Raw genomic sequence first — 11,338 nt, forward strand, 5'->3', positions numbered from 1 at the left:
CCACTGAAATCCAATTGCTGTCCTTTTGTCTGAGTTTTGGGGCTGGTCAGTTCATTTGGTTTTGTGTTTCTTTTGTTTTCAGTTTGGTTTGCTTTGCTTGGACTTTTATTTGGAATGAGTTATTTATGCATTTAATTTTTGGAGGAGGGTGTTACTTGTGGGGGATTTTGCATTGTCAATGTCTTGGTTTTTTTTAAAAAAAAATGCACTTCTCACCAATATATTATTTCAGTCCTAACAACTTAACAAAGATTTTCTTTCTGGCATAAGGGAATGTGTTTTATGAGATTTCTTATGTGACAAAAGAAACTGTGCCATTTTTGACCCTGGGAAAGAAGTGGATGTGCAGGGGCAACGATGCTGGCAGGAGATAGTTAGGAGTGAACAAGGATCTCGGTCTCCTCAGACCTGTCCCCTGGTAGATCTACCTCTGCTCACAAACACAAACACACTCTTTTGCTTTTATGCTTGCCCCAAAGGATGAAAACTCAGGGCAGGACTGCTGTAAAAAACATGATGCCTTCCTGAGTGTGAGGAGAAGTAAGTGCTCCAGCTTTATGGGCCATAGCCTGTCCTTCCTGTCTAACTGCTGTAAGATTTCACTACAGCATCCCTGCAGTTCTTCACATCTGCACAAGATTGCATCAGGATGGTTTTTCTTCTGCTGCACTGCTGTGCTTTTCCCATCAGCACTATGGATGAGGGGAAAGGTGTTGACGTACCAGGCTTTTAATTCTTCTGCTGAACTATTTCCTCAGCAATACTTTGTGGCAGTGAGCCCACGGGTTATCATGAGAGAGTGAACAGCTACTGGTTTTTCCTCCTGTGCTCATGTGCCATTTAGACTATTATCCTACTCTGTGTGTAACAGTTTATCATACACAATCACACCGCTTTTTCCTTCTCAGGGAGAGTTTTGGTGTCACTGTATGACCGTGTACCACTAAACATACCGGGGTGCTATTGTTCCCATGCTGGAGCCTCCCCTTGTGTGTATTGGATGTTCCTGGATAAAGTCACAGCAGCCTTGGCCCACAGTGTCCAACATGTGCTTGATGCTTCCTCTCTCTGTCACTTGTGTTTCTGGAGGTGCTTGTGCTTTCTCACTCCTCAGGGACGGGACTTGTTGCACATCCTTACTGCTTCCCACCATTCCCTGCAATGCCCAGGCAGTACCAATGAAGGGGAAAAGAAGGACAAAAAGGGAGGTCATTGAAGAAAAAGATAGAGAGAAGACCTGGTGGAAAGCAATGGAGATGATGAGTCAGAAAGTGTGAGGGAAGAGTCATCCAGCAGCCCCCAGGGCAAGTGCAGGTTACCCCCAGTGAGCAGTCCAGGGACACCTTCCCTGCTCTAGCTTGGGGGGACGGAACCCTTCGGTGCCCAAGTGAGGTGGGTGATGCTGCCCACGTGGCCAAGCCTTTCCCCAAGATGTCAGCAGGAGGGTGGGATGGCCAGGCTTGCAGCCCCGTGTGTGTTAGGGAGACAGCCCTCCTGCAGCCTGTGCTCCCAGAGCAACCCACCAGCCCTGGGGAAGAGAAATGGAGATATGTGGGGCTGGACTCCAAACATGAGGCAGGCAAAGACGAGCATGACAAGCCTTTTCCTAGAGCTGCCCAGAACCTCCTCAGATGCCCCACCAGGTCCACAGGACTCTGTCCAGCACAGCCACTTGTTTGGCCAAGCCATCTCAGACGGGACAGTCACTTGTCACCCTGCAGCAAGTTCAGAGATAAGGATGGGAGGCTCTCAAATACCTTTCATGGAATCCAGCTCAGAGCCCTTCATTTCAAGAAACCTCATTTTTCATTTGTAAAACACTTTCATTCAGAAAATAGGAGGCGGGGGGGGAGAAAAGCAGAGTGCTACTTTTTCCCAATCATAGCAAATATACCTTCACAGCAGCTTTCATTCTTTGAAAAAATGTAAAAAGCATGTTTTAATGAGGCACCAGCAAATCCAGCGGCTGCCTGTTGCTTCCTAATTATGGTTGCTTGTAATGTTGTCAAATGACAGCTGTATGGGCTGAATTATCCCAGGTTGGAGTCTCCCCCAGTATATTTTCTCTGCCTGGAAATTTTAAGTGGTTGCTGAAGAAAATATGCTCCATTTTTTCCCCCTCATGCTTCAAGAAACTTGATGACCTTTTCTTCATGCCCCTGGGCTTTGGAAAAAGGACTTGAAATGTGGTAGGATTTTGGCTTGTGTGTCAGCAATGTGTCACTTTGCCTGAGAAAAACCTCCATCTAAATTTTGACAAGTTATAAGCCTGCGAAGAGATAAATCATCTCGCTCACAATTGCTCACTAAAGCTTGACAGCTAAAAAAATCCTCTCTAGCTTTATTCTAGTCTCACAGTTCCCCATGAGCCCCCCCAAAGTCTGCACCTGAGCCCCCCTGCTTGCTGGGACTGGTGGGGAGTATGAGATCAGACTTGAAGGAACCTGGGACCAACAGCAGAGAGAAACAAGGGCAGGAGATAAAGGAGGGGAAACAAGATCCAGGAGAAGACAAAGAGCAGCAGAGTGTCTGGAGCGTATGGAGGACACACTGGATTAGGACTAATCATGAGCATGGCAATTTAGAATATGAGTTGAAGCAGCAGGCAACAGCCAAATATACTGTAATCATATTTTGTTGCTTGAGTTTGCTCTCCCTTCCCTTTCTGTCTCCTTAAGGTAAGGGAGCCACATACCCAAGTAGGCAAACACCATGCAGGCAAGTCCAGTGCCAGTATTTCTTAACTTTTGCTTAAGTAGCCTTCATAATTTTCTCCTCTGTCTGCATAATATTGTATGTGAAAGAAGGAAAAGAAAAAAAAAAAACAAAGCAAAGCAAATAAGCAATCTGAAACCTTTGTAATAATAGAGACTTCCTATGAGAGCTCAAGGTGAGGCACTTCCATCAGTAGGCTTTGTAAATAAGTGGGCTTGTAAATGAGTGGGTTTGTAAATAAAGGGTTGACTTTCAGACAAGCTGAACCCCCATCACTTCAGAGAGAGCCACAGTGATGACCAGCACCTCTGAATCACAGGCCACAATGCCTTTCTATACTCTGAGACCTGTGACAAAACCATCCCTTATCTCTACTCTTCTTTCCTAGCTTGAGAGAGAGACGTTTCATGTCTCTGTGTCATGCAGTTGCATTCTTCAACTCTTTTTGCCTCCTTTTTCACCCATTGAGGTTCCTGCCACCAGGAAGAGATGGTGGGTAATTCCTGTGGTCAACCCCCACCCTTGTCCAGAATTCTGGGATTTCCTTCTGGTTTAGGGTAATGGATGCAATTGCTCATAAAAATGGGGTTTTAGGGGTTTGGGTTGGTTGGTTTTACCTTAGAGAGGCCTGTTTTCATCACCGCTGCCATCCTGGTCCTTCCCTGTGGGTCCATCTCTCCAAAGCATGGTGCCGAAACCGTCTTCTTACAGCGTTGAAAGGATGCAAGGGAGCTTGCTTTAGTTCCTAGCTTAGGTTTTCCCCTGTGATCATTAGCAAGATGCTAAGTCCATTCAAAAGCAACTTCTAAGGTAACCCTGAGCCTACACCTACCTCTCACAGCCACCGCACAACTGGTAGGCACCATCCCACCATCGCTCCAGCCAGCACCTCAGAGCAACATGAGAGACCCAGACTGTAACATGGCCCCCAAAGCTCCCCACCAACCCCACATGGCTGTCCGCTGTGTTGAGACCTAAACCATTAATGCAGGGCTGGAAAAGCACCCTGCCAGCCCTGCCTGCAGCTACGTGTCTGCCTGATCCTGCCTTTCCCAGCTGCCCATGAGCTTGGACAGGCAGGGAGCAGCAGGAGGACCAGCTCCTGGAAATGTTCCCTTCATTGTCAACAAGAAGACCACTACCCAGGTGATGGCAGTGTCTGAGGCTGTGAGCTCATGATGGAGACTTATGTGGCCGTTCTACTGGGGCTGCCCGGGGCTGGGCACCTGGACCAGGGAGGTGGCACTCAGGAAACATGCAAGTCCAGTGTCTAAGACTGCAAAGGGGTTCCTGGTGTGATTTCCAGCACTCTGGGGCATATGGCACCATTCAAAAAATACTGTCCATGTGTTGAGTCATTTTTTTTTCTTTTTTCTTTTTTTTTTAATTGCCTAAACCTTGATCTTTTTGTTATCAACCTTCTCTTTGCATCATTTTTTCAAGGGTGTAGTTAGTAATGCTTCCATTCTCCTGCCACTTGCCCTGTTGATCTAGACAGGAAGCTGCTGAGGACAAGAAATGTCCCTTATTAGACACTACTGCACCGGGTAACCTCATTTTGGTTTGGTGTCTAGACAGTGAAGCAGAGGAGAACATTAAGAAATAACTGAGCACCCAAATGCCTGAAAGTTCTTGTTTGACGGTCTCAAGCTCACCTTCACTGAAGGTGAAGTCAAACCTTTGAGTTTTTCAAGGGTTAATATTGGTTTGGGGTTTTTTGGGTCTGTTTTGATTTTGACTCCAACATGAAGATGACCTGATTTGTGTGTGTGTCTGTTTGCTCATGGGTGTGCACTGCTTTTATTAATCGAAGTACAAAACTTCCGACAGAGACGTGCTGCTTTTGCAGAAGTTACACTGTACCGCTGGGAAAAGACAAATCAGGTTGATTCTTTAAAGTGACCAATATGGAAAGATGTCCCTCACTTTTAAATTCCCTAACTCCAAGTAGAGCAGCCTCAGTGTTTAAAAAGAGCCATTTCTGTTTATCTCTGCTTATAACAGTGCGGGCCAAAGACTCATGCCTATGTGAATCTTTTCTAGGAAAATACTTCAGGCTACTGCACTGATCTCCCTTCTGGCTGTTTACGTTGACACAGCTTTGCAAAAATGCCAAGAGAGAAAGAAACTGGCCTATTTATGTGTGTTTTGAATCGCTGTCATAAGCAGAGGCCTTGATTCATTGGTTTGGGAATCCATGAAGTAAATGCAGCTGCAGCTCACATCATCACAGGGTGCGCTGGGGAAAGAGTAATGGCAACACTGTGGTTCCTCAAGACATTTGGTTGATGGGTCTGGGGACCTTCTGAGTTGCAGACAAACTGAAAGCAGCCTATTGCCACCTCTGACATCAAAGTGCCTGCAGGTAAGGTCAAACCACCATTGTTCTCTTTCCTTCCTTTGAGTGTAGGTTTTGAGCTAACATGCTTGTTGGAGGTGGCATCAGACACCTCCCTTGAAAAGGCTGGAGGCTAATCCAAGCAGATATCACAAAAGCTCTGCATCATACTACACTGCAGGGAAACCGAGCTCTTAGTTTTGCAGCTTGGCTATGTTGCTTTAAAAAAAAATAATTTTAAAAAAAAACAAAACAACAAAAAAATAAGAAAAACAACAAAAAAGGAAGAAAACCAACAAAAAACCCAGGAAGGAAAACAGTAATGAAAATGGTCTATCTGTGCTAATGGAGAAATAGAAGAGATTTCATTTAAGGTGACATTATCATCCCCTCCACGTAAATCAACAGGTGATGGGTGAAGGCTGCTCTCTGACACAGCCCCCACAGAGGGACAACCCATGTCCCGCAGCAAACCAGCAGCTCCAGCTTGGCCAGCAGCACTCAGTTATCCCTGCTCCCCTCCCCCTCCCACCACTTCTGACCTGCAATTCATATAGTAACTGCTGAAGAAAAATCAGGAGCCTTGGGGACTGTATATAAAAGAGCTGGAGTAAAGGCGAGTGGCACATCAGTTCTGGTTCTGAGTAAATCTTCTGTTTTTAGAAGAAGCCGGGTGATGCAGACAAGCCCTGCTGCCATGCACGGCTGCTGCAGGGCTGCGGCTCGCGGGGCACGGATTTCCCTGCAGCCGCTGCCTTGCCCCAGCACCCAGATCCTCGTTCCCACTGAGTCACACAGGACCAATGTCGGCTCCTGGGAAAGCATCCCCCCAGCTGGGCTTCCCTCCTGGCACAGCCCCGGAGAGCTGGGCGCCAGGGATGCTGCCAGCAGAGCTGAGCCTCAAAATCACACAGAATCACACAGAATTGCCTAGAGTAGAAAAGATCTTTAAGATCATTGAGTCCAATCATTAAACCAACACTGACAAGTCCACAACTAAGCCATGTCCCTCAGCGCTATGACTACAAGATTCTTCAATTCCTCCAGGGATAGGGACTCCACCACTGCCCTGGGCAACTCATTCCAATGCCCGAGAACCCTTTCAGGAAAGAAATTCTTCCTCAGATCCAATCTCAACTACCCTTGGCACAACTTGAGGCCATTTCCTCTTGTCCTATCTCTTGTTACTTGGTTGAACCAACCAACCCCCACCTCTCTATCTTCCTTTCAGGTAGTTGTAGAGTGAGAAGGTCTCCCCTCAGCATCCTCCAGACTAAACAACCCCAGCTCCCTCAGCTGCTCCTCATAACACTTGTTCTTCAGACCCTTCACCAGCTTCATTGCCCTTCTCTGGACACGCTCCAGCACCTCCATGTCCTTCTTGTAGTGAGGGGCCCAGAACTGAACCCAGCACTCAAGGTGCGGCCTCACCAGTGCCCAGTACAGGGGTAAGAGAATTTCCCTGGTCCTACTGGCCACACTATTCCTGATACAGGCCAGAATGCCATTGGCCTTCTTGGCCACCTGGGTACACTGCTGGCTCATGTTCAGCCAGCTGTCAACCAGCACCCTCAGGTCCCTCTCTGCTGAGCATCTCTCAAGACACTGCTCCCCAAACCTGTAGTGCTGCCAGGTGGTTGTTGTGGCCAAATTACCCTTCTTGATGGGGATGAAGGGGTGTCCCTCCCCACCACCGAGTCTCTTCTCCATCGAGTTCAAGCCTCTCTTGCTCAGCCTTGGCTGTTGGCAGCCATCCTCCAGGGACAGAGATTTTCTGGGCATTCCAATGCCTCTGCTGAGCCACCTGCACCCATGCCTGGCATAGGTGTCCACACCAGAGCAGGCAGGTGACTGGGGACACTGCCCTGGGCCAGCACTCGCCTCTTGATTTCCAGCTTCCCTACTGGTGTGGAATACTGTCCAAGCTTTTGAGTGGCTGCTCTTTGATTTTATTTTATTTATTCATTTTATTTTTCCTTGTTTGTTGGAGGTTTTTTTCCCCCAGGAAAATTCTTAATGAAATTTTGCTTTCCCTCCACCCCTCACTGAATTAAAAAAATAAAAACAACAAAATCAAAATTAAAAGCCTAAACCCCAAATGTCACAAAACACACTGCTTCTTCTGCAAAACAGAATTCTTATTGTCCAGTAACCCTGACTTATTGACAGGCAGAAGCAAAGCAGACAGACCTGTGACGGCAGTGGGGAAAAATAAATAAATAAACAAAAAGGAAATAAAACAAGAAAGAAAAACCACAAACACTCTTCCATGCGGGATGCAGCTCAATTCCCGAGAACAATGCTGCTGCTACGAGCATGGCTCAGGCCACAGAGCTGTGTGGGGCTGGGGACATTCCCATCACCTAGGACAAGGGCTTTCCACATCCCGTGGGGCTGGAGAGGGGTTTACACATGGCATAGGGCCACGCAAATTCCAGGGAGTTTGTTTTCCCATCAGTGTGAGACGTGACAAACCAACCCAGTGACAATGCAACTGCTGCAAAAAAAATCACCTTGCCTGCCTCCCTGCTGCCGGAGCCCCATCCCTTCAGTGCTGAATTACAAGGAAGCAGAAGCAGCAAGTGAGAATAAAAAAAACATGGGGGTGGAGGGAGGGGAGAGCAGGAGGTAGCCCTATTCAAACTGGGTAAGAGAAAAAAACAACTTTAAAAAGAAGAAAAAAAAAAAGCCACTGGTGTAAGGTTCCTGATACCAACCACAGAACAAAAGGAACTGCTTTTTTACGTAAATAAATGTGGTCAAGTAGCTGCTGTCTCTGTACGGCTGGTTCACAAGGGCTACAAGGGTTTTACCTGGAGGTGAAGCATCCTGGTCCCTCCCCAGTGATGCCCAGCTCATGCAAGACCCATTAGTGAGCAGCAGGAGCTGCCCTTCCCAGGAGAGGGAATGAAAACTGTTTTAGACAACCAAAATGTCTGATACCATCAGCTGTGGATGTGGTTTGGAAGCACAGGACTGAGAAGCCCTGGAGCAGCTGGAGCTGTGCAGTACAGCCACGTGCATCGTGTGGCCATGCTCTTGCTAACTTGGCTTTGGGTGCATCCTTGGGTTATGATTTTTTTTTTTAATATGAAACCACCTCAAGGGATTTGGACACTCACTTCAGTGATATTAAGGCATCTCTGATAGCATAAGAGACTGTCTCTCTTCTCACTGTTTTCCTGGGGATGTCCCCGCAGCTGGTGGCAGAGCCTATTGCAGGACACACTTGCAGGCTCTGTCTTCCAAGACACCCAGCAAGCCCGGGAGGGGCATGCTCTATGATATGGCAGCAAGTATGGAAATTACTAAAATTTCCAGCAAATCATGCTATAGCAATGCTATTTCTTGACTACATTTGTTACATACACCCTGTCACCTTCTCCTAGCTTGGCCAGCCCTTGTAGTGTGGCACCATACATAGCTCCCAGCTGGGCCCATTGGTTCATGGTGCTTCATGATAGAGAAATGCACACTGTCCTGGTTTTTTGCTAGGACAGAGTTAATTTTCTTCTGTAGCTAGAAAGCACTGTGTTTTGGTTTCAGTGTGGGATTTGTTATGAGAAGAATGTTGATAAGGTAGAAGGACATTGTGTTTGAGTAGTTTGCAAGTGCAGAGGACCAGGACGGGGGAAGTGTAGTAGTTAGCAAAACCCAGACTTGACACTTGGATATGCCAATAAGATATTTCATATCTAATTATTAAATTGTTCTTATCTCTACCTACAAGTCTCCTTACTTTTGCCCCTCCAATTCTCTCCCTGATTCCCTGGAGGCAGGGAGAAGGGGAGAGGGTGTGAGCAGCTTATCATGTTTAGCTGCCAGCTAAGTTAAACTATCAATCACACACCTACACTGTGACAAAGAGTTTGTTGTCTAATTTGAACCAAGACACAGGCAAAAAAGCACCAAAACCAACGTGAGAAGATCAGGATGGGGAGAGGGAGGGACAGAGGTAATGCCAGTTCAAGCCTGAGCTTTTCCAGATCTACTGTATTCATCTTTGAAGTGACAGAGGTGAATCATGAGCATCTCCCTTCTGTCTAAATTACCAAAATACATTAGCTGGGGTGGGAAGGGAAGAATCTACATATTTAATTTATTTATGTTGTTGTGCATTTGAGGAGTAAAGAGACTTATTAGAAGGCTGAGCCTGACCTACAGCAAGGAGTTTGGTACCAGTCAGGGGTGGTATTTTTTGGACAAGGGTAAGAGCTGTAAGTAGGAGCACAGAGCTGCAGGGGCATCATGGACTTGTCAGCTAGTGCCTCATCAAATACAGGACACACTTCTGTGCCGAGAAGCTCCTGCCCTCTCCTCTGCACACACATACTCCATTCTCTGGAGATGTGTAGTGGAGGCAGCTACAGCCCCAGCTCCCCTGGGTGCTGCTTCCACAGGGCTCTACAGGGCAGGGGGTTTGCTACCCACCATTTACAGTGCCCCTCACTGCTGGAGATAAGCGATGAGGAAGGCTCAGTCTTCAGGACAGTGTCTAGTGTCCCACCCATGCACATAACACTCCCCTCCATCGCCGTACACTGTCACACAACCCCATGCGTCATTGAACCGCGCTCCTGCCAAACCAAAGGTACCCGCTGGGTGTCCTCCCAGCTGGTGAAGGAGGGAGCCAGCCCCTCAGGGGGCACGCTGGGAATATGAAACACCCCCGTGATGGGCAAGGGCTGCCAGCCACTTTCACTGCCACCTTCCTGTTCCCAGGTAGGGCCCAAGAATTGCAACTCTCCAGGTTGCACCTCAGTTCTGCCTCTCACAGAATTACAGAATCACAGAATTGCCCAGACTGGAAAAGATCTTTAAGATCATTGAGTCCAATCATTAACCCAACACTGACAAGTCCACAACTAAACCATGTCCCTCAGCACTATGTCTACATGACTCTTCAAGCCCTCCAGGGATGGGGACTCCACCACTGCCCTGGGCAACCCCTTCCAATGCCTGAGAACCCTTTCAGGAAATAAATTCTTCCTCACATCCAATCTCAACTGCCCTTGGCACAACTTGAGGCCATTTCCTCTTGTCCTGTCACTTGTTATTTGGTTGAACAGAGTTCATCTCTCTCAAGATGCTGACTGAAAGGTGAAGGTCCTGAAAGGCTGGAATTAATTATTTATGTGTAATATTCTTTTAAAGTGAGTTTTGATAAAGAAATATTTTCTCCTTGTGCAAAATCATCTGAGGTGGTCAGAAGGGAATTACTGCCCTATAGGTTGTCTGGTTGAGTGCCCAACGTCATTACAAGTGGCCTTTATAGCTTAATAACGAGGAGAAGATGAACACACATGCAGAGGCAGAGATGGAGGAAGATGCTCTCACACACTGTTGGGTTATCATGTTTGATAAGGCCATCAGGCAGAGAGGTTGATTCTCTCTAGCCCGATGCTGCAACCAGACTGCTGAGCCCGTGGCTGCACCATGGGCCTACAACCGCTACAAGTCTGCGGTGCATCAGCCGTGCCACCGGCCGCCACCTTCTAGGCACAAGGCACCGGCTGGCAGCAGGTGGCAGGAACCCTACTCTGGCACGAAGAAAGGGAGCGAGAGCGACTCGGTGCTGCCAGCAGACCAACGACCATCTCCAGCCTACCCTGTGCACAGCGATATTTTTTTTTCTGTTTCACCCACAGAGACTTTGCTTGAGTACCCGCCACACACTTGCCTGTGCTTTGCAGGCGAGCTCAGGGCTCTGCACGGCAGCCCAGCATCCTTTCCATGGAGGCCCCTCATCTTTTCTTGTAAAAACACCAATTCAAGTAAATTCTGACTCTATATTCCCACCTTTGCTTGACAAACACAACAGGGAAATGCCATTAACACGCAAGTGTTCCTCAAACCACCTTGTTTTTGCTAGTCGCTCACTGCCAGTCACAGTGGAAACAACACCACTTCCTCCCACATGCTGTCAGTGCCTAGACTGTAGCTATTCACTTTTAATTGAATTAGCCAGCCCATTGCTTTTTTGCTATCCTATACAAAGCAGCTATGTTCTGCAAACACCTTGCCAGAGTGACTAAATCAGACAGTGAGATAATTATTTCCACCGCATCACTCACTTCGGTTACAAATTGGCCATCAAAACACGGGTGGCTTTGAGGTTCATGGGATATCCTCGGCAGTTAAGTAACATCACAGACCTGCTCCCAAATAACTGAAGTTGTCTCTGTTTCTTAAACACTCAGACTTTACTATCTGGAGTGAAATCTCAGCCCACAAATTCAGTGGAATTAAGATTTCAAGCCTCACCTCCAAGTCCTGCCCCACTCC

Source organism: Antrostomus carolinensis, unplaced genomic scaffold, assembly GCF_000700745.2.
Source record: "Antrostomus carolinensis isolate BGI_N321 unplaced genomic scaffold, ASM70074v2 scaffold3263, whole genome shotgun sequence".
In the NCBI taxonomy this organism is placed as follows: Eukaryota; Metazoa; Chordata; class Aves; order Caprimulgiformes; family Caprimulgidae; genus Antrostomus; species Antrostomus carolinensis.